The sequence below is a fragment of the Erithacus rubecula genome (genome assembly GCF_903797595.1).
Source record: "Erithacus rubecula genome assembly, chromosome: 11".
Taxonomy (NCBI): domain Eukaryota; kingdom Metazoa; phylum Chordata; class Aves; order Passeriformes; family Muscicapidae; genus Erithacus; species Erithacus rubecula.
In genome coordinates, this window is record NC_136663.1 from 4,801,209 (window position 1) to 4,826,958 (window position 25,750).

The window sequence follows — 25,750 nt, forward strand, 5'->3', positions numbered from 1 at the left end:
GGGAAAATGAATGTGTTAAAATTATGTGAAACTTCTACTCTATCTAGAGCAAAAATGTGTTTAGCCCAGCTAGGTGCAGGATTTGGCCCAAGATCCATTACCCATGAGGTTGCAATGGCTATTCCAGTCTGTGTCATAAATCTGGGGATTGTATTTCTTTGGAAAGGAATTACTGCTTCACTCAGACATGAATCTCTCATCAGATTTTATTAGCTTTATTTACATTGCTACTTGGATTAAAAAGAGCAGTTAAATAGCATGAATTAGCAGTTTGTCAAATTTAAATTTTCACGGGCCAATGATTTTCAGGGCAAGCTGTCTTGTGCTCTGCCTAGCAAGAAGTTTAATTCTGACTTGTAAACAACAGCAACAGAGGGAAAAACCAACAGAGACTGGCTCTTTGTGCTGTGCTTTTGTCAGGGGTGAGTTTTTCCAGGCTGGCTGCAAACCTCTGGAAACAGGGGTTGGTACAGAGGGGCCCAGGGGCTCCCCAGCAGACCCTCATCCCTGCCCACATTACCTCTGGCTGTAGGGGCTGGACCCTGTGCAGTTTCCAGGGTGATGTTGCCCCCATCAGTCTCAAACACTGCTCATTCTCATACTCACAGGCTGTGCAAAGTGCCCCAGAGAGAAGGATTTTAGTACTGAAAATATAATATGGGCCACCTGTATGTGTAAAAAGCCCAAAGCTGCTGCAGTGCCCTGCTGGGAGTGCTGCCCTGGTGTGATGGTCACTGTCCTGCAGGGCTCTGAGCAGGGACTGTGGGACTTTGCACCTTTGCCTTTCCTCTTGTGAGCTGGAAATAGGGAGATGTTGGCCATTGCTTCAAGTGGAGTGTGCCCATTGCATATTGGTGTGTTTGGTTCAGCAGAGCTCTAAACTCGGGGATAACACCTGACAATTGGTTTGGGGATAATCAGGAATGGAGGAATGTGGTTTTACTGAAGTGTTAGCATGAACTGGTGAAGTATCCAGGTCAATGCAATTCTGGGATTAGCAGATCCTGTGGGCACTCTTTGCCCCCCACCTTTGTTTACAAACAAAGAACAACTTCTGAGATGGCTTTCAGCCCCCAGGAGAACAAATTAACTGTTCAAAGAAATGCATTTTCCCTTCAGTTGCTAAATTGCAACCTGTCTGCTGGCAAGGAAGACCTCTTTACCCCTGGCAGTGGTAAAGATTTTTAAATGCTGAATGTTAAATTCTTATTAGTTTACCTGAACTCTAACTACCAGTACACCTGGGAGCCCTTGGAAGGAAACATTTCACCTGAGCATTATGGCTAGAGAGACATGCTGAGCTCCCAACAGGCCCTAGACTGAGTTTGACCCCCTCCTTGCCTCACCTCCCACTGACTGAGGATTTTTGCTGTGGAGAAGTTCCTTGACAGCTTTGTTGGAGGCTATTTCTGTTTCTGCCCTGGCAGCACCCTGTGGTGTGGGATCAGCATCTCAGTGCTGGGGGTGAGCCTGGATATAATGCACAGTGCCTGCAGGGCTGCTTTACAGGAATGTAAAATAGTCTGCAGTCAAAATCCATTGTTGCACCTGGTGCCAGCCTTTGTCTGCTGGTCTTTGAGTGCCACCAGTGTTGCACACAGCTATATAACAAAGGCATGGAATTAATGATCATTTTCCATAAAAAAGAGGGATGACACTAGTTATTTATTTCTGTGAATATGAGTGAAGAAATCTCCCTTTTCTGGCAGTAGTATTCTCAGTGAGTGCTGAAGGAGATTTGCTGTGCAGTAAGTTGAAACACTGGCTTTGGAGAATATTGTGTAAAAACAAATCCTGACTCCTTTGACCTACAGACTGTATGAAAGTGTGATTATGAAAGGTGTGGGCCAGCTCTGGAAGCAGATCTGAGCTGGTCCATGAGGCTTTGGAGCAGATCTCTCTTGGAATATTTTTCCAGAACCTTTCAACCACAGGTTGTGCTGGTGACCTCCAGCAAGCAGAAGCTGGTATTGCACAATTGCATTTATGTTCAGGTTTCTCTGTTCCTGCTTCAGCATTGCCTGTCAAAAAGCCCAGCTCCCATGCTGAGAAAATGACTGGATGGATTTGTCCTAAAGCAGGCACCAAGGCTTTTGTTCATGGGCTGGCTGTCAACAAAATGCTGAGATAAGCTGGTTGACACTGGAGTTCCTGTCCTGCAGATCAATTGCAATACGGGTGCAGTGGCAGAATGAGAGCTTTGCACTCTCATCTGCCCCATAAATTGCTGTCTTTACATTTTCTGCTTGTCTATTTTACCGTCTTATAAAATTTGCTGTAATGGCCATCAATTGTTCTTATTGCTTCTGGAATGTGCTGCACAACATCCAGTGTTAGGGGTTTTTAACACTGAGCATTTCTGAGGGGAGTTTGTAACGTGTGCAAGGGTGAATCCAGGCACAGAAAAGGGGGTGCAGCTCTCTTAATTAGGACAAAGTGCACAAATTGGAGGTGAGGACTGTGTAGGGGAGTATATAACAAAGTAAATCTGTTACTGCTGTTGCCATCTACGATGCTGCTCAGCCAAAAGATTGCCATTTTCAATAGCTGGGGGGTTTAGATGAGGCACAAATGGAAATAAATAGGTATTCATCTAATATCTAGATATTAGCATTGTGCTGTCTGTGTCTTTTATGTGATAGCAATCTCAATAGTTTGTAATCTCAATCTCTTTTTTTATGAAACATCCACTTTTTTCATGTGTTGCTCTCACATCTCAGTCTGTGTAGTTTTGCTACAGGGATGTGCTTATAAATGTGGAGGTCCCATAAATGTGCTCCCATAAATGTTATTAATTCCTTGTATTTTTACTTTTCTGAGTAAAACACAACAAGAGAGTCTAGCAAAGTGAGAACATTTAGTACCCATCAGTGATACAGAAAGAGTGTACATACACCTCCCTAGCTGGGTGATGATATCTCAGTAGCAAAAAGAGAGCAACTGCCAGCTACAAGTGAAGAGGCAGAAATTAGAGCAACTGCTGAAAAATCACTGAAATTAAGGACCTGCTCGTTTAGTGTGATTGGAGCATGTAAATATTAACTCTAATGATGACAACACATAAATTGGAGTGCTCAATAAAATTTGAGCACATGAAACTGAAGTGGCACAACCTGCTTTATTGATAATTTTTAGTCATCTGCATTTAATTTGCCACACAATTTACATGAGCTTCCTGTTTGTTTTAGTTGAATTTCCATAAGGAAACCACCAGCCTTCCAAAATTCACACTTACAGGTACACATTAAAAAAAAAAAAAAAAAAAATCTATCTGCAAGATATCCTAAACTTGGAAGATAATTAGGATTATGTAATTCTTGCATTTAAGTTGTTCTATAATAGTCTCTGGCTTTGCAGAGAAGATGGAAAGCAGCAAGACAGTTACAAGGTAAAAGGTTTCTGACATAGTCAGCTTTCATTTATTAATCAATAAGGATAGTAAAGAGAGGCAAATACTTCTCAAGTAGTCAAAATGTAGTTCATATAAATAGATCCTAAACCTTATAGGGTCCAATCTGCAGTGAATTTAGGACTGTTAATGAAAACTGATTGAGGTGCAAGGGTCTGGCTTTTTTCATTACCAAGTAAGATTTGGAGTCTTTCTATGGGCCTTTAATATTTCAAAACTGAGCTTTATACATCCAATATTATAATGCTTCCTTTTGGTCCCTGACATTCTCCCAAGTGCAAAGGCAATAATTGAGGTGACATTTTCACTGTGAGGATTCAGCAAACAAAGAGCAAAAATATCACAAAAGTGAATCAACAATGAGACTGCTTCTTAGATCATTCAAGCAGCATCTTTAAAGACATTGTACACTTCGTTTGGGCAGAAGTCTTTGTGTTTTTGTAAGGCTGCTAGTTCACAGACATTGGTGTTGAGGAAAATTTTCGATCTTAAAATTGAAAGAGTTAATTTTCCAGGTTATTTCCCTCATTATCATGCCATTCCTTTTATGAATGATGAGCAGATGTAAGTGTGAGATTGTCTGGAGTGATTAGAGACTTCTAGGTAATGTCTGTCATATAAAATCTTTCACCTGACTTTTAAGATTTAAAAATACCTACAAACAGAAACATCAGAGAGAAAACCTACAATTTGGGATTCCCAAAGGACACAGGAGCTGCTTGCCCAGGTCAGTGGCAGTTTTCTGGAGGAGGCTGAGTGCTGGGCAGGGTTTCCAGCAGTGGCAGTGTGACAGAGCAGTTTATCCTGACAGATGACAAGGTTTGCTTCTATTAGCTCATGATTTAACAAAAGACAGGAAAAATCATGGGGACCTTCTGTCCTCTTGTCAAAGGCCTCGTACAAAAGGGACTTTTTACATTGAAGGACAGGTTTCTTGGGAATTCATAATTAAATGCCAGACTGGAGTGGGCAGAGCTATATAAAATAAAAATGGAAACTCTTTGTACAAAAGGAACTAAGAAAGGATTTTTATAAATCACTGGAACAGTCACTTGTTGACAAAATAAGAGCACAGCTCTATCATTTTGCAAACATTCACTCATCCTATTAAATGATGTTATAATACTTTGTGTACAGCAATCTCACTAATGATTGCTTTTCTAATTAATTCAGATTCCTCATATATAGAGATGTACTTTTTGCTCATCCTCAAGATGTAAAGTGTTAAAAATCTTTCAGCATCATGGCAAACAACGAGAATTACTTGGTTTCCCCCATTTCAATATTGCAGCCTTTGAAAGTGCTCAGAGGCTTGCTGTGAGGAGGAGTTCTGTTCTGCAGCACCAAGCCACGTTGTTATTGCAAAATAAAGCTGCTGTCTCAAAAACCTAATGGAAGTGTGGGATAAATAAGACAAACTACTGACCTGCTTGATCTTTAAAGAGCTGGGAAGAGCTCTGTGCATTTCAGGATGAGATTGATTGGATTTTATTCTCTCAAATACTGGGTGAAATACGTGGAAAATAATGTGACACAGGGGACTTGGGGGGTTATCTCAGTTTTCCTTCAGGCTGTGCTTGAACAAAGGCAGTAGCTGCTAAACTGTGTGTGTCTCTGCTATTGAAAAAACCCAAAACCCTCACAAGACTAAAACCAAAAGCAAAGAACATGTCAAACCATTCAGATAGTACAAACAAGTCTGAAGTCTTGTGCAATCAGATTTTAATGCCATCCTTGTCTCTGAGTGCAGATGTTGGAGTTTGTTGCCTGTTGAGTGCAGCACTGGCACCTGTGAGAACACTGAGGCATGCCTTAAAACTGAGCAAATAAAATAAATAAAAGGATGGGAGGGCAAGGGTGGAGGAAATTAATTATTCTGGAAAGTGAGAAAGCTGGAAGAAAAAGGAAAGGAGCTAAAGAGAAGGTGAGAACTGCAAGAAATGCAAATGTAAAGGATGGGAAAGGAGGAATGGAGTGGGGCTGGAAAATATGAGAGGATGCAGAGAGGTACAGGGGAGACAGTACAGGGGGTGAGGACAATAGGAAAGGAAATCTATAACACATAAAATAATGAATTTAATTTTTAAAAAGCTGGGGAAAAAGAACATTAAAGAGGAATTAAGGAGTCCAACATGTTTCACATGTTCTTGGAAAAGCTCTTGATTTCATCTGCTTATAATTGTCTTTAAGACAATTTAACAAGTCTTAGCAAAAGCTGATAACTTTTGTGGTGACCATTTCTGGTTCCAGAGGATTTGTTCTGCCTCAGCCTGTGTGGAGGTGATTTGGAACCCTGGGTCAGCTGCAGTCATTTTATGCCCCCATGTCTCAATTCCTGGAGATTTGCAATGTGCACTCAGTGTTGGCTTCTGTAACCTGTGGATGGTCTAAGATGAGAGGCATTGAAAGTCTATGAAATAACATTCTCTTCTGTGCCAGCACAGAGTAGCTTCTTGCAGCAGGTTTTGTTAGAAAATAACATGAAATACTAATTTAGCCATATATCTTTCAATAATTTGAAAACTGAGCCCACTGTAGTGGGCTCTGGATAACTTATTACTCAGAGGAAAGTAAAAAGCTGTGTTTCCTCTTTAGCTTCAGCATTTCAATTTCTGTTGCTGAGACCAGCTGAATGGCCTGAAACTTTGCAATTTCCCTTAAAGTGTGTGATAAAACCTGTGCAGGATAAATGTGCTGTGATATAGAATATTTAGCTTGGGAAAGCTTGCCTGGTTTTCATGGGGTGCAAGAACCTGAAGAATCCTTTCCTGAAAATGCAAGAAAATTATTCAGGATGTGGGACATATTAAAATACTCAGGCCAGATTTAGAGAAGTCCTTATCAAAATATTCACTTGTTCTCATCAGGGAGGCAGAGTTCAGGGCTGATTACAGGACTGGGATTTGCCCTTTGGCACTACAGGTATTCCATGGTAATTGGCAGGGCTGGAAGCAATAATTCTGGGTTTGGTGAATTTTGTGAGTGTGTATTTAATGCACAGCTTTGGGAAGTGACATGCTAGCAAGTAATAAGCTCTACTTTAGTACTGGAATGTTGAAAATTGCTTTTGGGTGTCTAAAATTTATTTTTCTCATTTAAATTTTATGTTGATATTAATATTTAAACTGTATCAGCTAGTAAGAATGGTTTGAATGAACAGAATAGAATGCCCTGTCTAACCATGGAAGACAAATGCTTTAATTTTTCTCATTTTAAGCCTTTTCTGATAAACCATATTATTTTGTCATGTTGTTATACTTAGTCATTTTAATATCAAATTCAGTATTGTTTTGGCATGTAGGTTTCAGTTAAAATTAAATTTGTTTAACATTTCACTGTATTCAATTTCTTCAATAGCTAATTCAATGTATGCTCAGGAATAGTCAGAAATGTATTTATAATGTATTTATTATATTTGGAGCCATATTTTTCTTTTTCCATGACTTGGCTAAGATTGATATATCATATTTCATCAGATCATTATCCAGTGTTCATAACATCTATCACAGTAAAAGATGTCAGTTAAATTTAATTATTTTTGTCACATATAGCTGAAAAAAAGTTTATGTTACTGATCCTTTCATAAGAAAAAACACAATGGCCAAAGTTTGCACCAAATTGTGAAATTTTATCAGATCTTCCATCTCTGTTCTGTCAGTCTTTCAAAAAAAACTGATCTAAAGGTTACTGAAGTCAATGAAAAGACTCCTATTGACTTCAGTGGGCTTGGTTCACTCCCTAAATGCCAGTGAATAAATGTGGACTTTGCAAGATACCTAGAGAATTAAAAAAAAAATCCTGGGAAAGATGAAAATGTGTTACAAAGTCTTTCTCAGCAGCCAAGTCCCATGAGTTCAATTTCCATTTATATCAAAGGAGCTCCAACTCTGCTTCCTCTGTTAACCCTGTGTAGTTTTTCTCATTTCAGCTGGAAAAATGATTGACAGAAACAATCAAGAAGTGTTTGTCACCTACCTTCATTTTGGTTTAGCTGTGAACTAAAAGCAATGGGGGATTTCCACTCATGACCTTCAATTATTGCATCCTGGAATGAAAACCCCCAGCCAGCAGTCATGGGCCACAGCTCCAGTGGAAGGAGTTTGTTTTCCCTTATTCTTGATACTTCTTTAGGTATATATTTTTTTTTTTTTCCTTTTTTCCCCATAAGCTGTATTTGCTAGTACTGATTTGGTATGGCTCTTCATTTTTAAAATTTAATCTTTTTTTTGGTGAGAACTAGTTCTTGCATTTTTCAAGACTCTACTCTGTATATACTTCTCAAAAACTGGAGAATACCAACAAATTCCAAGTACTTTTCCATTTTTAAGTGCTTTTATCTTATCTCACATTTTAGCAATTCTGTTCAAGTATAGCTTCAGAGGCACTTTCTGTGAGCAATGAACTTTTGCAAAAAATTATCTCCACTACCACTTTATCATAGGATAAACATTAATCTCAGCAGAAAAATAAAACACTGTAGGTGTGACAGTTGTGGAGTCATCAAATAATTAGCACTGAGCACTCAGCACTGCCAAGGCCACCACTAATCCACGTCCCCAAGTGCTACATCTGCTCTAAATACCTGCAGGGACAGTGACTTCACAGCTTCCCTCTCCCAGAGCCTGACAACTCTTTTGGTGAAGAAATTTTTCCAGTGCTGTGCTTTTCAGAACTCTCAGGGTTAATCACATGATACTTTCTCTAAAGCAAATTAAGCTTACATAAATATTTACCAGATATTTCAGAGACTTTTTTTGGATTCCTTTTTACAGCTGGTTGCTGGGTGGGTTGAGAGACTTGTTAAACAAGCCTGCAGCAAGATGAGTGGAGGCTGCTGGGCTGCTACTGCAGCATTTGTGGTACCCAGGAAAAGCTCCTGCTTGGAGATGTGCTGTGTGTAATGCCTTGATAATCCACCAAGCCAACACTGGAGAGACAAAGCTCAGCTCTGAATCCTGCTTTCCTTGCCTGGTTGTAAAGCACTGACAGGTCAGAATTCATGTGTGGTTTGGAGGGACATCACAGCTTTGTCCTGCAATTTAATGAACACCCCCAAATTCCAACTGCAGTGGATGAATTTGTTCCCTCTTGCTGTTTGCCATTTTCTTGGGGACCCACCAGCCTCTAACTGAGCTGTGTCTATTCAGGAATCCCCAGCCACAGGCTCTGAAATTGCCTCTGTGGCTTTTGGAGTTCAGGAGAGTTTGTGTAGCACAGCTGTGAGATTCAGATGCTCCCTGAGGTTGCTGGGCTGGGATATTTAAAGTCATGAGCTTTGCCAGAGTCCCAGTAATAACAAGGGTAAAAAATGATGCAGATTTTGGGACACTTCTCACTTTCATCCACTAAACAATTGCTGAAAGCTTGTATTTTGTGTTACAGGCTATGCTGTTCATGAGTATTACTCTACCAACCTAAAAATCTCTCCTTCTAAAAAAGTATTTAGTGATATGAATAACATCCCTCTCATCTAGCTAATATTCTCCTGCTGTTTATCTGACAAAGCAGAATTGGGCTTTGCTTTTATATGGGCTGCTTATTTTGTTTTCAAAACATAATTTTGATCTATTGTGTATCTAAAGAGATATCTAGGGTTTGAGGTTTTTGAATCTTATGATGGTCATTAGATCATCTCCAAGTTTCTGTCCTTGCTTTCATGGCTGTCACAAATTAAATTTGGTACTAGTAATGTATTAAAATAGATACTTTATTTTTGCTATGTGGTCTTTACAGGATAGAGGCACCTGAAGTCACACAGATATTTTTCATTGAGTACATCATCTAAATTTACCATTTGTAAATGACTCATAAAACCAGAAATACACAATTGGCTTTTAATTTTGTACCTAAGCAGTAAATCTGGTAGTGGACTCCAGTCCAGTGCAGTGAAGGACATGGGTTGGGAGTATTGGCATTCAGAGAAATAGATTAGCATTACTGAGGTAGAATGCAAAACCACAGAAATTAGATTTTGGTTTTCCCCTAGGTAAAAGGAAATTTAGACTGACATCTTCCTACGTGGGAAAGTATAGGTAACAGCAGAGTGCCATGTTTCTATATATTTTGTAGTTTTTCTGTATTGTGTTTTTATGAGGTCTAAAAGGTTGGAATTATATGCATTGCCACAACCAGGGATGAGTGTGCAGCAGTGAAAAAAGCTTTTCAAATAATGGGTTGAAAAACACTTGTTCTCACCAATTTTATTTAACTACTGAAAAATTGACCTATTGAAATAAAGAGGCAGTTATTCTATGTATTCTGTATTCTATGACAGGTTTTCAAACAAACTTTTGTGTAGGATAAATGTAAGAAGAAGTAAACAGGTAAATCCAATGTGTTTTCCTGCTGATTTGGTTTTTAAAGTGAGTCTGGGATGTTGTTAGGACAATTGATAAATAGTGTGGATAAACTTAACAGTGACAGTGCAAGAGCCACAATAATAATCATTAATTAGGATGTGCTACTCAGCATTTAGTTGGAGAATATTGGATTATTCCCTGCCATATTAACTGCATTTCATAATGTGCTGCCTATGGAACAGAATTGTATATATGGAATATATTTTTATAGAATATCAAAGCAATCCAGCCCAGTAGCTTTTGTCATCCTGTGGTGGGCAAACACCAACAGATTTAAGGGAGAACACACAAAAAAATAAATTACAAGATCAAAACTCAAAAGGGTTAAAAGCAGGAGCAAACTCTGCGGCTTTGCTGTGGCTATTTATGATCAAAATGACATTTTGTTCTCATATTAATTCAAATGGTGAGGGGGACATTTTGCCTTAGATTCAAATACAACCTGGCCTGCAGTTCTTTGGCTTAGATTTATATGGAAAACACTGGAAGCATCAGTTCCCTTACTGATTATTTCCAAATGGCTGTAGACTATGTATATACAGCACTTTAGTTCATTGAACTCCTGTCAGCACAAACATAATATATAAGAAAATTGCTTCACTAGCATTCAATTATTACAATTATAACCTTATTAAATTGAATCAGCTTTTTGCTCACTGCAGTAAATAAATAGCATTCAAGGTTTGTTTATTTTTTTCTTATGGCAGTGGAAGCAATGCCTTTATAAGAAGAAAAGAAAGAAGCAGAGAGCATATGAAGTATGCAGGGAAAAGGCCATTGAGAAATTTTAGTGATGTGGTAAAATGAAATGAGGGCTCATTTACTTCTGCACAGCTTTTCAAAGCTTGACTCTGTATTTAGGATTTGTGACTGCTATCAATTTACCATAACTTCTCCTGGTATAGTCTTAAGGAAAAAAAAAAGAAAAAGGTGAAATGCATGACTGGTAGAATATTTTAGGAAATGCAAGCTTCTGCTTTTAGCTCACTGCTTTATTTCTGTACTCTTTCCTCCTTTACCTTGAAAGTTCATGAAGTGATAAATAGTTACTAAATTACAAGGTTACTTTGGCAATGATAGCCCACGATTTTTTGCCTTCTGCTTATGTAGTAGGAAAAAGAAGCTAGGGTTTTATGCAAGTGTCCTTTTTTCCTCTGGCCAAAGTAACATCTAACTCCATGCTAAGTTAAAGCTGGGAAGAAAAACTTATGGTTCATTTCTGTGATATTAAACAGTTGTACCAAATTGCAATTTTTTTAAATTATATTTAGCTCCTACCTTCTTTTTCCAACAGGCCTGCTGAGCCTGCTAGAAGATACTTCCATCTTAATATATCATGATTTTCTAGTATCTGATTGTTAGAGTGATAAATTGTTTGTCTTAGGTGAGTATCCAAAAGAGTAGATATCTGTCTGAAATATTGATCAAGTTCCAATTCTCCCATATGTAGATATCATCTGTGGTTCCAGGGATTATACAACAGCTCACATCAACCTTGGTGATGGTGATAACAGTTCCAACAGTTTTTGGATTCTGACTCATCTCAGGTTTGGTTCTAGTGCTGCATAGCACAGTCTGGAGGGAAAAAAAAAAGATCCAAAGTGCAACTAAATTTAATGTGAAATTATTCATCCTTAATCAAAGCTGGAGGGAAAAACTTAAAAGAATCATCATGATATTTTAAAGTAAAATAGCAATAAGTTAGCTCAAATAATATTGCCAAATTAATCCATGCCAGCTATTTAATATATAAAAAAAGAGGTATTATTTAGAACAATTGATTTCCTTCCCTAATTAATTTCAGGTCTTGAGCTGTCTGAGCTGAGGTTTAACTTTTGTATCACAAATACTCCAACCAGTTACATCACAGATGGTTCAAATCTGACCTTTTAGAAGCTGAATGAATACCTCTTACAAAAAAGACCAAAGAGCCTGGTGTTTCCAGATGGCAAGTCATGATCACATTACCTGGTGGTTTCATAGGCAGAGCTGAGTTTCTGGCAGGAGCACATCACACATGTCACTGTGCAGGCTCTGGCTGAGGCACAGCCTGGGCTGAGATGTTCTGTCAGTCAGGTGGCAGAGGTAACACAAGTGGCTGGCACAGGCAGGCACAGACACTGGGAACAAGGCACAGATACACACACACACACACACACACACACACATATATATATATATATATGACACATAGAGGCTCACATGTACACACACAGTGCTGCTTTTTAACAAGTTTGGCTCCTTTTTCCTACAGCTGAAAGTAATCTGAGTATGTTCATGATATGAAACATTTCCACATGGCTTTATAGAAATAGGATAGAATAGGCCAGTAATAAGCTTATATATTTATCCTATATGAATAAAGGGATGAGTGTCACCATCGATTTGTCATTTTGCCTGGCTTTAGTGAAGGGGTTTGCAGCATCAGGTAACAATTCTGGCTGTACCTGAGGTCCTGGTGGGTATTTTCTGGGTGGATCCTGCACAAAACAGCTAATTTTAGGCAGAAGCTTTTGGTGGGTATTGATTTGAAGTAGGTAACTTTTTTTTTTTTTTTGAAAGAAACATTTTATTTGTGTCTTTCTGCATTTTCAGTATAAAGCAGTGAAGATGATTTTTCACTTTACTGAGAATAAACATGGTTAGAAACTTGTATCCTGCTAATAGCTCAGCCATGTGTCTGCTCCTTTAGTGGGTTTTAGTAGTGCTGTTCATGTGAATATAAGGGCCACAAGAAAAGTCTTTGGCATTTTCTTTGAATAAGAGTCTCATGTTGAGTAACATCCATTGTAAAAGTCTCAGGGCACATTACCATTATAACAAGCCACAAGAATCAATGCTACTGATTAATGAAATATTGCATGTTAATGAGCCATGCTTCTATACCATGTAGAAGGTTGTATCCTTGAGATACATTTAAATAAATAACATTAAGAAGAAAGAAGCCTTCAAATAAGTAAATGGTTTTAACTTAAGTCCATAAAATCAATGAAAATGGAAGCTAAAGCTCTTGCTTATCTATTAATTCAGCACTATGCCTGCTCCAGGTCAGTGTTACAGCACACATGGGACAAAATACCCTTGAATGATTTTGTACAAGATTACTGCAATAGCCAGACACAGGGAGATAAGGTAAAGATAGACTGATAGGCTTAACTCTGAAATGGCCTGATTTCATGGCTTTATTTCAAACCCCTCACCACCAGCAGCTCCTGTGTGTGTTGTATCACTGCTATATAAACCTTTGCTTATTTGGCCATTTAATTTGTGAAGAAGGAAACCTTTAAGCTGACAAGCAGCTTTAGAGCCTTTCTGGTCCCAGTACCAAGGGGAAAAATATGGGCCAAAGTGTGACCCATATAGTGCAAATGGGATGTGCCTTAATGATTACATTAATAAAAATCAACAAGTGTTTCCTAAAAATATCTGTTTAACAGAGGCATAAGTTTACATATAAAAACTCTTGTTGTTTTTAGTCTGCCACTGTGTGTATTTGCAGCTCTTCACGTATCTTCACTGCAAAACAGTTTTCCAAGGAATAACAGAAACTGCAATACTGACTTGTGTTACATCCCACACTATATTTGGGGCTATAGAACTTTTTAATTACATTTTTATTTGCTTTTGTTCTGCTAATAATGTTCCTCTAATAATGTCCCTCCTTTATTCTTATTTCTTTTCCATCTTTGAAAACACCAAGCCACAGAAGTGAATTTCACTTTATTTTTATATTTATTGGCTCCACAAGCTTCTCTGGTATAAACCCAAGCTGAAGTCCTCTGTGGAAATGTCCCTGCCTCCCATAATCATCAGTGTCATCTTTGAGGATGGCAGCTTCAGAGTTCCTGGGGAACATTGTTCTTGTGAGATGTTAGTGTGGTGAAAAGGGAGCTCCCTGAGGTATTTTAAATCATTTCCTTAGAGACTTTTGAAGTGCAACAGCAGGACCTTGAATTTGACTGAATATTCAGTGGGGAATCAGTGTAGAGAAAGGAAGAGGGCTGGTATATTGTTAGCTGTTGATATGACTGAGGAATTAAATGGCTGCATTTTAAATTCATTGAAAACTTTCATTCATATGTATGTATAAAATATACATATATATATATAAAAGGCCCTGGCTTAGCCAAGGGATCACAGGCATCAAGGTGTTGATTTTTTTTAGTGCAGGACCATGCCCACTATTGTATATTTACTTTCAATGCAAAGGTAATAATTTTGGAATGGAGATTAGTATGAGCTTTCATTGGTGGGTGCTCTCAGAGAGCTCTGTGGTATGGAAGCCTTTTGGTATATATAAGATGCTGGGCTTTTACTTCTTATCATCTTGACAGTTTTTGAGCTTTTTGGAGCTATTAGAGCTCCTAATTCAATATGGGTTTGCATTACTCTTCTTCCTCCCTCCCCTAGTTAATTGCAATTTCTAATTAGCTCATCATGGGGTTAACACCCACTGCCTCTGATCTTTGCGTGAAAAGTATGCTAGAAAGAAATGTGACTTTGTAGACAGAGTTATAATTTCTCAAATATTTTGGAGAAAACCCATGCAATTGAACTAATTAGTAAAATTCTTGAAACAAAGATCAGATTGAATAAAAATGAGTGTGACAGGTGATTTAATACAAGAAGGAAAGACAAAAACATTTCTTCAGTAAAATCTGTGTCATGAACCTGAATCTCCAGCCATAGTAATTGCAAGTGAAGCATTTCTATTCTGGACAACCAGCTGATGGAATAGGTACAAAAGTTGCATTGTTTCTCTGATAATCTCAAATATCTGCCTTGGACACATCTCTGTGCAGTTTCAAAGTGTAACATGGCATCACATTGTGATTTTAGCAATTGGGAAGGGAGCTTTGAGGTCTCTAATCTCACAAGCCAGCTGGCATTTAGACACTCTTTGTTTCAGCAGGGAAACAGCATCCATTTGTTTCCCCTGGAAATCTGATCTACCTTGGAAGAAGAGTCTTTTGAACAGGAGATGGTTTCAGTGATTGACCTTTAAACAAATTTCTGCTCTGGCAGCTGCATTGGGAAGCCACTCTTGTGCATATTCTGCTTTTCTGTCCTGGTGCTGGTGATGCCAGCACTTGTTTGAGTCCACAGGATGTCAGGTGTCACCTCCACAGTCCAGGGTGACCCTCTGGGCTGAGGTGGTCCACTCTGCTTTGTCAGAGAAGCACAGGGAAATTTATATTTTGGGGACCAAGGAGAAATACTGTATAGCTGTGAGAGGACTATTTTTAACCTGGGAGGTTTGGCATGTCCCAGGATTAGTTTCACAGCAAACAGCAGTGTGGTGCTAGACTGTCCCTAAAAGGATCTCCAGCAATGCTGTCATTACCCCACACCTGAGTGAGGACTTCTGCTGCCTGGATGGGAAATTGGTTACAGAGAACAACCAGGCAAGATCCTCCTTGAACACAGCAGTGAAGAAAAATCCCTTAATCATGATGGACTGGATAAATATAGAGCCAGGTTTGATTTTTGCTGGTTTAGGAACAGCTACATTGTAATTGACTTTTATAAGCTCAATAGAGTGACAGGGGAATAAATAAGAGTAGGAATTTACAGTTACAATATTTTCTTTTTTTGGGCAATCAGTATTAGTGACCCATTAATGTTCTGGATTCTATGAAAGCTTCAGCTCTTCCTTTCTGACAAAGATATTAAAAATCCATTGTAACCCTGCTATGAAATCATCAGGAGCTACAGGAAAAAAAGAAGTAGATTTGATAGAGTTAAAAGAAGAAACATTTATTCCTTAAAATAGATATACCTTGCAGTGACATATGAAAGCACTCAAAAGATGCAAGGCATAGATATAACTTTCCTAGAACCTTGGAAAAGACTTTGAAAATCAGCTTAAAGGATAAGATTAAAAAAAGGAAAGGAAATGACCATACAACTTTGGGATCCCCACAGGGAACTTTTGTTTGAAGATGATTTACCAACTATAATGATGAATTGAAAGTTAATCGTCAATGGCCAGGATAAAGTGTTCTGAACTGTAATGATAAAGACCTGGATTTAATTCCCAATATCTTGATTCCCTTTCTTATCTGTCTGTGCTTACCCTTTCAGGGAACTGAGCAAACAATACTCTCATGTACTCTGGCAAGGGTAGTGTGGCTGCTTAGGAGGGGACTTCAAAAGAGACTGCAGCACACAGAGATTAGCCACTGAGATTTCCCAGAGGGGGCTGGAAATTACAAAATACAGAACCAGAATCATAAGTGTGGTGAGATTTGGACTGACATGGGGCAAAGACATAAAAATATAGGTAAAAGGATGTTCTATTGACATAGGAAAATGTAATTGAAAGCAAATAGAGAAGCATTAAAATGCTTTAAAATTGAAAATGGTTGTAAAGACACTGACTGACATTTGGGAAGGTTCAAGTGGAAAAAGAAGGAGAAAGAAATAGGAAGAATGTAGTATTCAAAAATCACTGTCTTGGTTCATTACTAGACCCTGTTGCAGGGGTTTGTCTTGCCTTTATAGGATATGGGAAATAAAGGGGATATATCAATTGATTTTTTGGATGTATCCCTTTTAAAATAAGTTGTCAGAAAAACTGGAGGTTTTGCTTTATTTTTCTTCCCACTGTGGTGACATATAGAGAACCAAAAACATTACAGTACCCTTTTTCTCAGCAAGCCTTGTAAAATACATTTCAGCCAGATAACACTAAAAGAAACCCCCAAAGCTCTCTTATCTTAGGGTTTACCAAAAGCATATAAGGGACAACAGAGGGAGTTTTCCAGACCCAAAGTGTGGGAGGGCAAGTCTGAATGAGAGGAAATCTCAAAAGTCCCTTTTGCAGTATCACCTGTACCACATTTACATTTAGATACAGGTCTAGGTTTGCTCAGGTAGTTCTGTTTTCTATAGAGAATTTGTTTTTGTCAGTTTAGCAGAGATATTAAGCTTAAGATGTGCTTTCTAGATCCTCCATAGGTTTCTCAAAAGTAAATTTTAGAGAACACAGGTAGGAGAGCAGCACACACCTGTGATCCTGTCCCAGGGGAAGGCACATCCATGCCAGAGCCATCCTGTGCTTTCTCTTGGCCACAGAACCTGCAGCTCCAAGCAGGCTATGGCTGCATTTTGTCAGAAAATCTTAAAATGTTTTGGGTTAGAAGGGACCTTGAAGGTCACCTTCCCCCAGACCAGGTAGCACAGCAGCAGATGTTTGCATCTATTAACACAGAGTAAGGTGAGCCTGTGCTGATATCTGTGACTAAAACCGAGTGGGGAAGCACTATTTATGTTATCTGAAGGGAGATGAAGCAGTACAAAGTGGCATTTGGATGTTTACCTTTTCAAAGTGTTCATATTTTTCCATTTGGGAAGTAGAAAAAGTAATACTTAGAATACTGCTGTTGTCAAAAGAGCCACACAGATGAAGAAAGCAATTAACAACAGAGAAAAGAAGATAAAGGGCATCCAATTCCAGTGAATGTGAGAAAAAAACCTGAGTTTGCTCTGAGAATTTTTATAATAAAGAGGCTTAATTATGAGGCTTTGTAAGAAAGTATTTAGACTATTGTTTCTTCCTGAGGTCTGTCTTGTATTTCTTGATTAATCATGAAGTTACTTTTCCCAAGGTCACAAAAAATTGCAGAAAGTGTCAAAGCTTGGTGTAAATGACTGAAAATAAATGTATTTGCTAGTGTTTCTTGGAAGAAAAGGAAAAAATGTTCTGTGTAACAACAGTGCTGTAATGTTTTGGTGCAGGAAGGTGGAGAAAAAGATGTTGAACATTTTCTCATAAACAAAACTATTAAAAACTGATCACTGATGACCTGAACTTTTATTTATTTATTTATTTATTTATTTATTTATTTATTTATTTTGCAAAATAATGCAGAAATAAACAGCCTATCATCCATCTCCTTAAGGTTTGGGGTCCTTTTGTAAATCAGACAGATGGTGGATATAATGATCTCACTTTTCAGTGCTCAGAATGTGTGCAGGCTTGGTGAAGAGGAATGCACAGTGACGTGAGAAATTTTTAAACCACTTCTGCCACACTTTTCTGTGGCCTCAAGCAAACCATTTCATCACTCACCTGTTTTCCATTCTCCAGATGGAAATGCAAAAACATTTGTACCTCACAGGTGAGATGTGTTGTAAAGTCATTCATTTCTAAGATATACTCACACACTCAGGAGTGCTGTAAGAACAGTAATAAATACAGGAAATGTTGAAGCCAGAAAAGAATTGAGGCTCAAAAGGCAGGGAAAACAAGAGTGCTCAACTCACTTCTGTGCCTCTGAAAATTCCTCCAATGGTTTTAGCTCAGATCTCAGAAGTCCCTGAGTCTCTATAACCCTATACATTGCATTTAGTATTAAATTTGCACAGTACTTGAATCTTTGACTTTATTTTCCCCTGCTCAGCCTTTAAATGCTGCCCAAAGCTTCAGTTTCTCACCATGCAGGGAGAATTATGCTTCAGTCACCTTGTGTTAAGCCTAGGTTCAGTACTTAGATATAGTTCCCTCCTGCTATTCCACTTATATCATGTGGTGCCAGTATGTTCTGGGTAATCTCAAGCAGTTTACTGGCATATATGTTTATTTTCTCATTTCTGTTACATATCTGTTCAGTTTCCTGTTTTCTGAACTCTAGAAATTAATTTTAGCATAGTTGTATCACGTCTTGCATTCACAGAACCTGACTCATTTCTGGTACCATCTGTTACACACTTGGAATCTTTGCATTGTGCTGCCTAAAATCTGATAGTCAGAAACAGCCACATTACTCCCAGCTTCATATGTACTTATCAGCCCCAGGGGCCTGCAGGTGGTGTTAGACTTCCTATTCTCCTACAAAATGCATGGCAACATGCTGGTTTTTGAAAGGCATATAGAAGTTTTTTTTCCTCTAACTTTGATATTGTGCATAGATTTAATAACGAGGCATCAATTACAGCAACATTTTTTATGACCTTGTAATTCAAAATTCAAAATAATGGCTTACAAAGGGCATAGATCAATTTTTTTAGGAAAAGGCTTTCAATCCCAAATGGAGTTAAATGCAGAATTTAAGAAGCAACTTGTTTATTGCAATGCTGTGCTCACTGTGTTTACAAAGTCTATCAGATACTCATGGGTTCTCTTCTTTCAAATGTGGAATTTTCTCTTTTGCTTTGCTGCAGAAGAGCAGTGCAACTTGCATGACTTCCTGCCATTATTTGTACAAATTCCTGTGGTAGCAGTGGAGGGTTTTCCAGTCCAGTGGGGCTTTTGTGGGTGATTGGAACACTGGAACAGGATTCTTATTTGCCTTCCCAAGGCACCATTACAGCTGGCAGAGCTGGGATTCCCTGAAGGTGGTTGAACAGCTGCCTGCCATGGTGAGTGGGCAGTGAATTCCTTGTTTTGCTTTGTTTTTTTTCACTTGTTGCAGAATCACAGAATCACTTTGCCTATAATAATTTGTATTGTTGTAAATCCAGTTCAGTTCTCAGTGCAGACATCTCAAGGAATACTGAAAATCTTCTTTTTAATATGTTCTCCTTTCAAAGAAACAGCACAAAGCTGCCTGATGTGCATTCCTCAGCTTTATTCCAAATCCCCTAATAAAACAAGGAGCATGAGTCCTACTCAGCTGCTCCAGGAACTCTTAGCTTCAAGGAGCTAAGAGTTTTACACTAAACTAAATTCTGGATAAAGGACATCTAGCCTTAGTCTTACTCTTAACAAAGAAAATAGGAAAATCCCATTTTGACCATTATTCCATCCTGCTGCTGGAATAACTTGGGAACAGGCAGCAAGTAGTCAATCCCTTTTCCTCCTCCAGACACCTCTAACCACTGCCTAGGGAAAGGATAAGCTACATCCAGTATACTCTTATTTCCATTTCTTCTTCCATCCTCCTCTTGTGACCTCTGTTAATCCCTTTCATCCTCCAAAGCCAAAGGAAACCTACATCTAAAGTTGCTTTTATCCTTTAACTCTTCCAAAAATAAAATGCTGCAACAGCTTCTGGAAAATGCTTTTAATATATGCTTAAGTTCCTGTGATATTTCTGCAATGAGCTCAGACATCTGAGTGCTGTGTGAATTACTTATTTTTAATAGCAAAATATTGACCTGGGGTTGTGGGGTGTGTTTCAGAAAACACAGCAAAACAGAAATTCATCCTTTTACAAAAGGTTGCCAAAGGCTTATGAGCCACGTGATTTCCACTTAGCTTTGTAAAGTAGGGCATAACTGCAACTTGCTTTTGTAATGTGGCCTTGTACTGGCTTTCTGCCTTTTTCATTTTTAGAAAAGACTGTATTTATATTTGTTTGGGGGCATTTTACATAATCAGGGAGTCATGGATTACTAAAAAGGATCTGGAGTTGTAAATACAACTCCAGGGTTTCAGTGCAAGTCGTCTCACTGCGTGTCAGATTTAACAGTAGACACAAAATTTCTGTGATTCTTCTTCTCTATGTCAATCACTGCTGGTGACAAGTAAATAATCTTGTAGCACATTCCTAATACTCATCCAAGTGTGGTTTTCATGGTTTAAAAAAATTTTTAAAGGTTTGTATTTCAAAAGTTGCTGGAATAGCTGCAGTTTTCCTTTCACAGATACTAATTAACCTTTGACTAACTTAAGTATCAGTAGGTGTGGGAATTTTTGATATGCTAAAAGTAATGGTGATTTTATTGTCATGAGTTTGCCCACTAGAAGAACTTACTGTGCTATCAGACCACAGAAAGAAGAAAAAGGAAATTATTTTATGTAGCTTAAAATTTTAACTTGCTTTTGATAGCATGTCCTAAAGTTTAATTAGCTGTTTTAGAATTTTTTTTTAGGTTGCCTAGCATTCTACTGCTATGCAGTGGCTTGATCTCTGCTTCTGCAAAGTATTTAAGAAAAAAAAAAAGTGGTTAAGATATAATGTTACAACTTTACATTTATTTTTTTAGAGAGGTCTACACAAAGCTTTAGGCACCATAATGTATAATTATTAAACTAACTGCAAAGCACCACCACTGGTAAAATAATTAAAAGGAATCAACTGGAAACTCTACAGAAGATCTCCTTTCCCTTCTATCCTTTTCCTCAAAGCACATTTTAAGCCTTTTCTGAATTGTCTTCTCTGAAGTGTTTTCAGAAGCTCCTGTTCATGTAAGCAGGATGAAGTCAATGATGCTCACAGGAGTTACTTGTGTGTTTAAAGCTGCTCAAATGCTTATGTCTTAAATGTTTTGCCACACTATTACTGTAGCCTTGATTTCCCATCTGTACAACCTGCCTTAGGTACACGAGGTGATTTTCATTTCCTTATTCTACTTTCTATGAGAAACTGCTCAAAGAAATGCCTCCTTTGAGCCTGAGTTGTACTGTTCTGAAAAGTTTGTTTTCTTTATAAATTGAATGCAAAAAAAAAAAAAAATCAACAGCTTTGAAACAGCTTGATGGGTTATGATGGTAATAAAACATACTTTCTCTTAATTTTCAACAGCTCAGACTTTTACATTAGCAAATAAGCAAGTATGTGATCATTATGGCATAATGTTCACTGTTCTGCCTAGTGCCTTTTTAGGAGCTGAGATTTGCCTCTGATTGCAATCTTAACTTCTTTTTCTATTCATTAGCACTATTAGTCACCCAATTAGTCACCTGATTATCTTAAATTAATGCTATCAATAGATATGTTTTCAGATTTGAGTCTGAAGTGTTGCATTTCTGGCGACGCACTGCGATAATTATTCAAATGTCTTTGTTAGATGGAGGATGACTTGATGCAAACCAAGGGGTTTTGATTCCATCAGAATTGCCCTGCACAATTTTCCTCACAAGAGTTTGAGAGGGAAACCTGATCGACTTGTCCTACCAGGTAGTGATTTAAGCAATCTGTGCTGTTCACTGCCTAATCAGGATGGACATTAGGAGGAATTTCTTCAGAGAAAGGGATGGGTTTCCATGGGGTCACCATCCCTGGAGGTGTTTAAGGAAAGATTGGGCAAGAATTCACTGCCATGGTCTGGCAGGAAGGTGTTTAGTCAAAGGTTGGGCTCGACCATCTCACAGGTCTTTTCACCCTAATTATTTCTGTGATTCTGCCATGATCAGATGCAATCACGTCCGTGCACTTTTTTTCTTCCTTATTCTGCCCACCCTGCCTGGCCCCCATGTTTCTTCCAGACCCAAATCCAGGTGAACTCAGGTTTGTAGAACCCAAAGGAGAGAGGATGCCTGAGCCTTTCCCATCACTCAGGGCCAGGCAAGTGCCCGAGGTGCCTGGCTGAATGGAGATGCTGCTTCATCTGGCAGGGGCTGTCCAATGCCATGTGTGGTTTTTCTGTTCTACAAATTGTTAAATTGGGAAAATCTGTTACATTCAATATATTCCCCCTTAGACAATATCCTATTTCTGTGCTTCATCAACCAAAATCATGAAAGCAGTAAGGAAGATGGAGGAGATAGGGTTGGCATCCATTCTTCTTCTGGGAAGATACTGGTGTTTTAAGAATGATTTCTATGTCATACAGCTTACTAGTCTAGTAAGAAACTTGGATACATATTTACAGACATTTATTGTGACTCATCAAGTAAATCACACTCATTTTCCAAATTAGTACTGTATGCCTATCAAATATGTACTTTCCAGACAGCTGTGGTCCATTAAATATATCATTTTCTTCTTAAGAAAATTAAAATTCAAAGTTGAAATGAAACTTTGGGGAATTTTTTTTTTTTTTTTTTTGGTAGCAAAATAAATTGGAACATTTTTTCAAGGGAGAAGTTTTATTAGGTTATCTCTGACAGAGCAAGTGGGTGCAACAAGACAGAAGTAAATGTAACCTCTTGCTGCCAAAGTGATATAGGTTTCTAGATATTTTGTTTTCCCTTCACAAGAAATGTTATTTTTTACTTTGAAGGATGATGGAAGGGGAGGATCCTTATTTCAAGCTTGAAACCCAAAATAGACTCTGCAGTTTAATATTTGACATAATAGATATGACAGAAGCAACTAGTTGGAAGACTTTAAATGTTCTGTGAATTTTGCATATGACACACACTGATTTGAATCACCCATCTGTGCTTTCAATGACGTGCACTAATTGCTCAAAACAATAGAATATCAGACTATTATATAGGTGTGATGCTACACAGTGCACTCATTTTTATGAGAGTTTATATTCAGCTCTTCCTGTCTGCGTGAAATGAACTCCACAGAAAAAAAAAATTAACAATGAACTAAGTAATTTTATGAAACTGTAGAATTGATTGCGGCAAGAAATGAAGTAAAACAGTGTTTTCCTGTGAAGGATGAGCACTCCTCACCACTCACTGCTGTCTGGTTCTCATTTCTGGAAACTGGTAGTGGGATTTAACTGCTGGTTGAGACATTTTGTGTGAGCCAAGCACAGGCACTCACAGCAGCTGGAGTGGTGGTGCAGGTGCCAGCAGGTGGAGGGATCTGCAGGGAGGTGTTTGTGATGTGGGATGTGTTGTCTGCATGGTCTGAGTTTGTTGCAGTCTCTTATCAACATTGCCCTTGCTTGTTTAACTCACAAATTTAGTGTTTATAATTTGGGTGTGTCACAGTAGAACTAATGAAGTGCCAGTGCATTCTGCTCACATTGTGACATAAATTTCATTGTTCATCTGTGCTTCCAGTGGAAGGCACCTTAGAAAACAAAGGATGCACTGGCACTGCTGAGAATGATGTATTTCATTGCTGTATTTATTAGGTTCTTTGAGTAAAACAATTCTTGTGGTGTTTGTCTCAGCTTTTAACAGAGTTACAACCATCAGTGGAATTTCAAGTTCTGTGTATGCAACAACTGACAGAACCAGAGGACACAGTCTTAATCTGTGTCAAGGGAAATACAGGCTGAATATTAGGAAAAAGTTTTTTACAGAAAGGGTGATAAAGTATTGGGATGCTGTGCCTGGGAAGGTGGTGGAGTCCCCATCCCTGGATGTGTTTAAAAACAGTCTGGATGTGGCACTTGGGGCCATGGTCTCATTGAGCTGTGGGCTGGGTTGGTCTCTTCCAACCTGGAGATTCTGTGATTCTGTGATTCTGTGATTCTGTGATTCTGTGTGTGTGATGCTATTCAGAGTAGAGGAGGGACAGCTCAGGTGGGCTTTTGCACCCATGGCAATCACACTCCTGTTTTTGGGAAGCAGCCTCTTGCCAGGAAGGTTAGAGCTGGCTGAAATCCACAGCCAGCTGGAAATCTGCAGAACTGCTCAGTGCTGATGTCTTGTAGTGGCTTGGGATGCAGTCAGAGGGTGAAGGGAATGGGGAAAGGGTGACCAAGGAAGAGCCCTAAAACTTCTGTGAGAGCAACTCCAGGCTGAGGACACAGCCCAGCCCAGCATGCAAGCACTGGAACCTCATCCAAACCCACATGACTTTATATAAAAAAAAAAATTAATTTACAAACAATACTGATTGCAAAGTTTGTTTATTGCTTTACATTTAAATATAAAAAACACCTATATTTTTCACACTTTCTGACAGTACAAAACCATTAAATTTCTTCTGTTAAGTGGACCATTTCATTTGTATTTGTCCATTTCTACAAACCATGTAGAAGTAGGCAAAACTCTCCATCTATTCTATAAACCTTTCAGCACAAAGAGACTTACTGAATATTATTGATCAATAAGGCTGGCTGGTGTGTTCTCCAGGAAACCAGGTTTCACCAATAAAAGACAAGTAAACACAGTTTATTATTTATTTTTGGGGAGCTGATATCAGTAAAAGGTTCCTTTTCTTTTGCTTTCAAATATTCTGTCTGCATCTAGTCTTTCTCCAGCAGATATCCACAAACTGTATAAGGCACAGAAAATCCCAGGAGAAAGAGAATTATTTTTTAACTCTCACTTTAGTAAATAAATGTAAAAATCATCTATGCCATATACACTTCTAAAACTTTCTTGTATATTTAAATCACAATGTCAATATACACTCAGTGCATGTATATCTCTGAAGGCATGAGTTAAAAGCTCTCAGAAACAATTGAAGTTAATTGGATTGTTCCCATTTGTCTACATTAAATACCCTGCATTTACAGTTCAGTTAATAATCCCTTAGCTAAAGAGCTGGAATGAATCTGTCTAACACTGCCAAACATTATTGAATCCACAATGCTAACAAACTAATTGTACAGGAAAACTGTAAATTCTAATTTTTTTTCCTAAATTCTGTAATTCTGCCTCCTACTGTGGAAACTACTCTTTACTGCTGTGGAAGAGAAAATGAGAACCAAGATTACTTTTGCTTATGGACCCAACAGCACAGGCAATCTTTGCTGCCCCATAGGAACAGGCCATCAGTGTCTGTTACAGCAATAATCTTCACTGCCCTCAGTGGTTTTGGGAGTTTGATAGTCTAAAGCACAGTCCTGGTGCCAGCAGTTTGCTGTGCTTGCTGTAGGCATTCATTGTGCTCAGCAGGATGGAGCTTGGATGCTGTGATATTTTATTCACTAACTTTGGTTAACTTGGGTAAGGATCATAAGGACTGCTCAAATGGTCTCAAAAATATTCCTCACAGTTTTCTGGGTTTTTTTTAACATTCTAAACAGGAGATGCCATTGGCCACTCTAAGCAAACCAACCTTAACAATTGTCACTAAAGAGTTAGAATTATTGTAAAGTAACTACTGTGTGTGTAGTCCTTGCAAAATGCCCTGTTTAATTTAGCTAGTTATTTTGTTACCAAAAGGACCCATGCATGAAATTTTGGACCATCATTATAATTTAGCAGTGCATACTCTTTGTTTAATTTATCAATATTTGTTAGAGGAAAGTAAGTACATTTTATGCCGCTAGACAGTGTGAAACTTCTGGTAACTGTGCCCATATTGTGATCCTAAGCAAGCAGACTTCCAGAAGGAAAAGAAACAAAAATAGAAATGAGAGTACCTTTTGTCCAATGCTGAGAAATGTTATGCCTTTATCTGCTCTGCATTTTGTTGCTGTCCTCCAGAGAGCAGAGTTATTGTCAACAGAT

General features: G+C 38.4%; 1 protein-coding gene across 10 annotated transcripts in view; it reads left to right on the top strand.

Annotated features, from left to right (window-relative positions):
• Positions 1–25,750, top strand: part of NLGN1 (neuroligin 1) — a 416,745-nt gene that overhangs the window by 183,189 nt on the left and 207,806 nt on the right. Inside the window, exon 1 of one of the 10 annotated variants that reach the window (XM_079315488.1) lies at positions 5,296–5,333. The exons of the other annotated variants lie outside the window; for them this stretch is intronic. The gene's annotated coding sequence lies outside the window, so the exon portion shown is untranslated. Of the gene's footprint in view, positions 1–5,295; positions 5,334–25,750 lie in introns of those variants that run through there. 10 annotated transcript variants of the gene reach the window in all.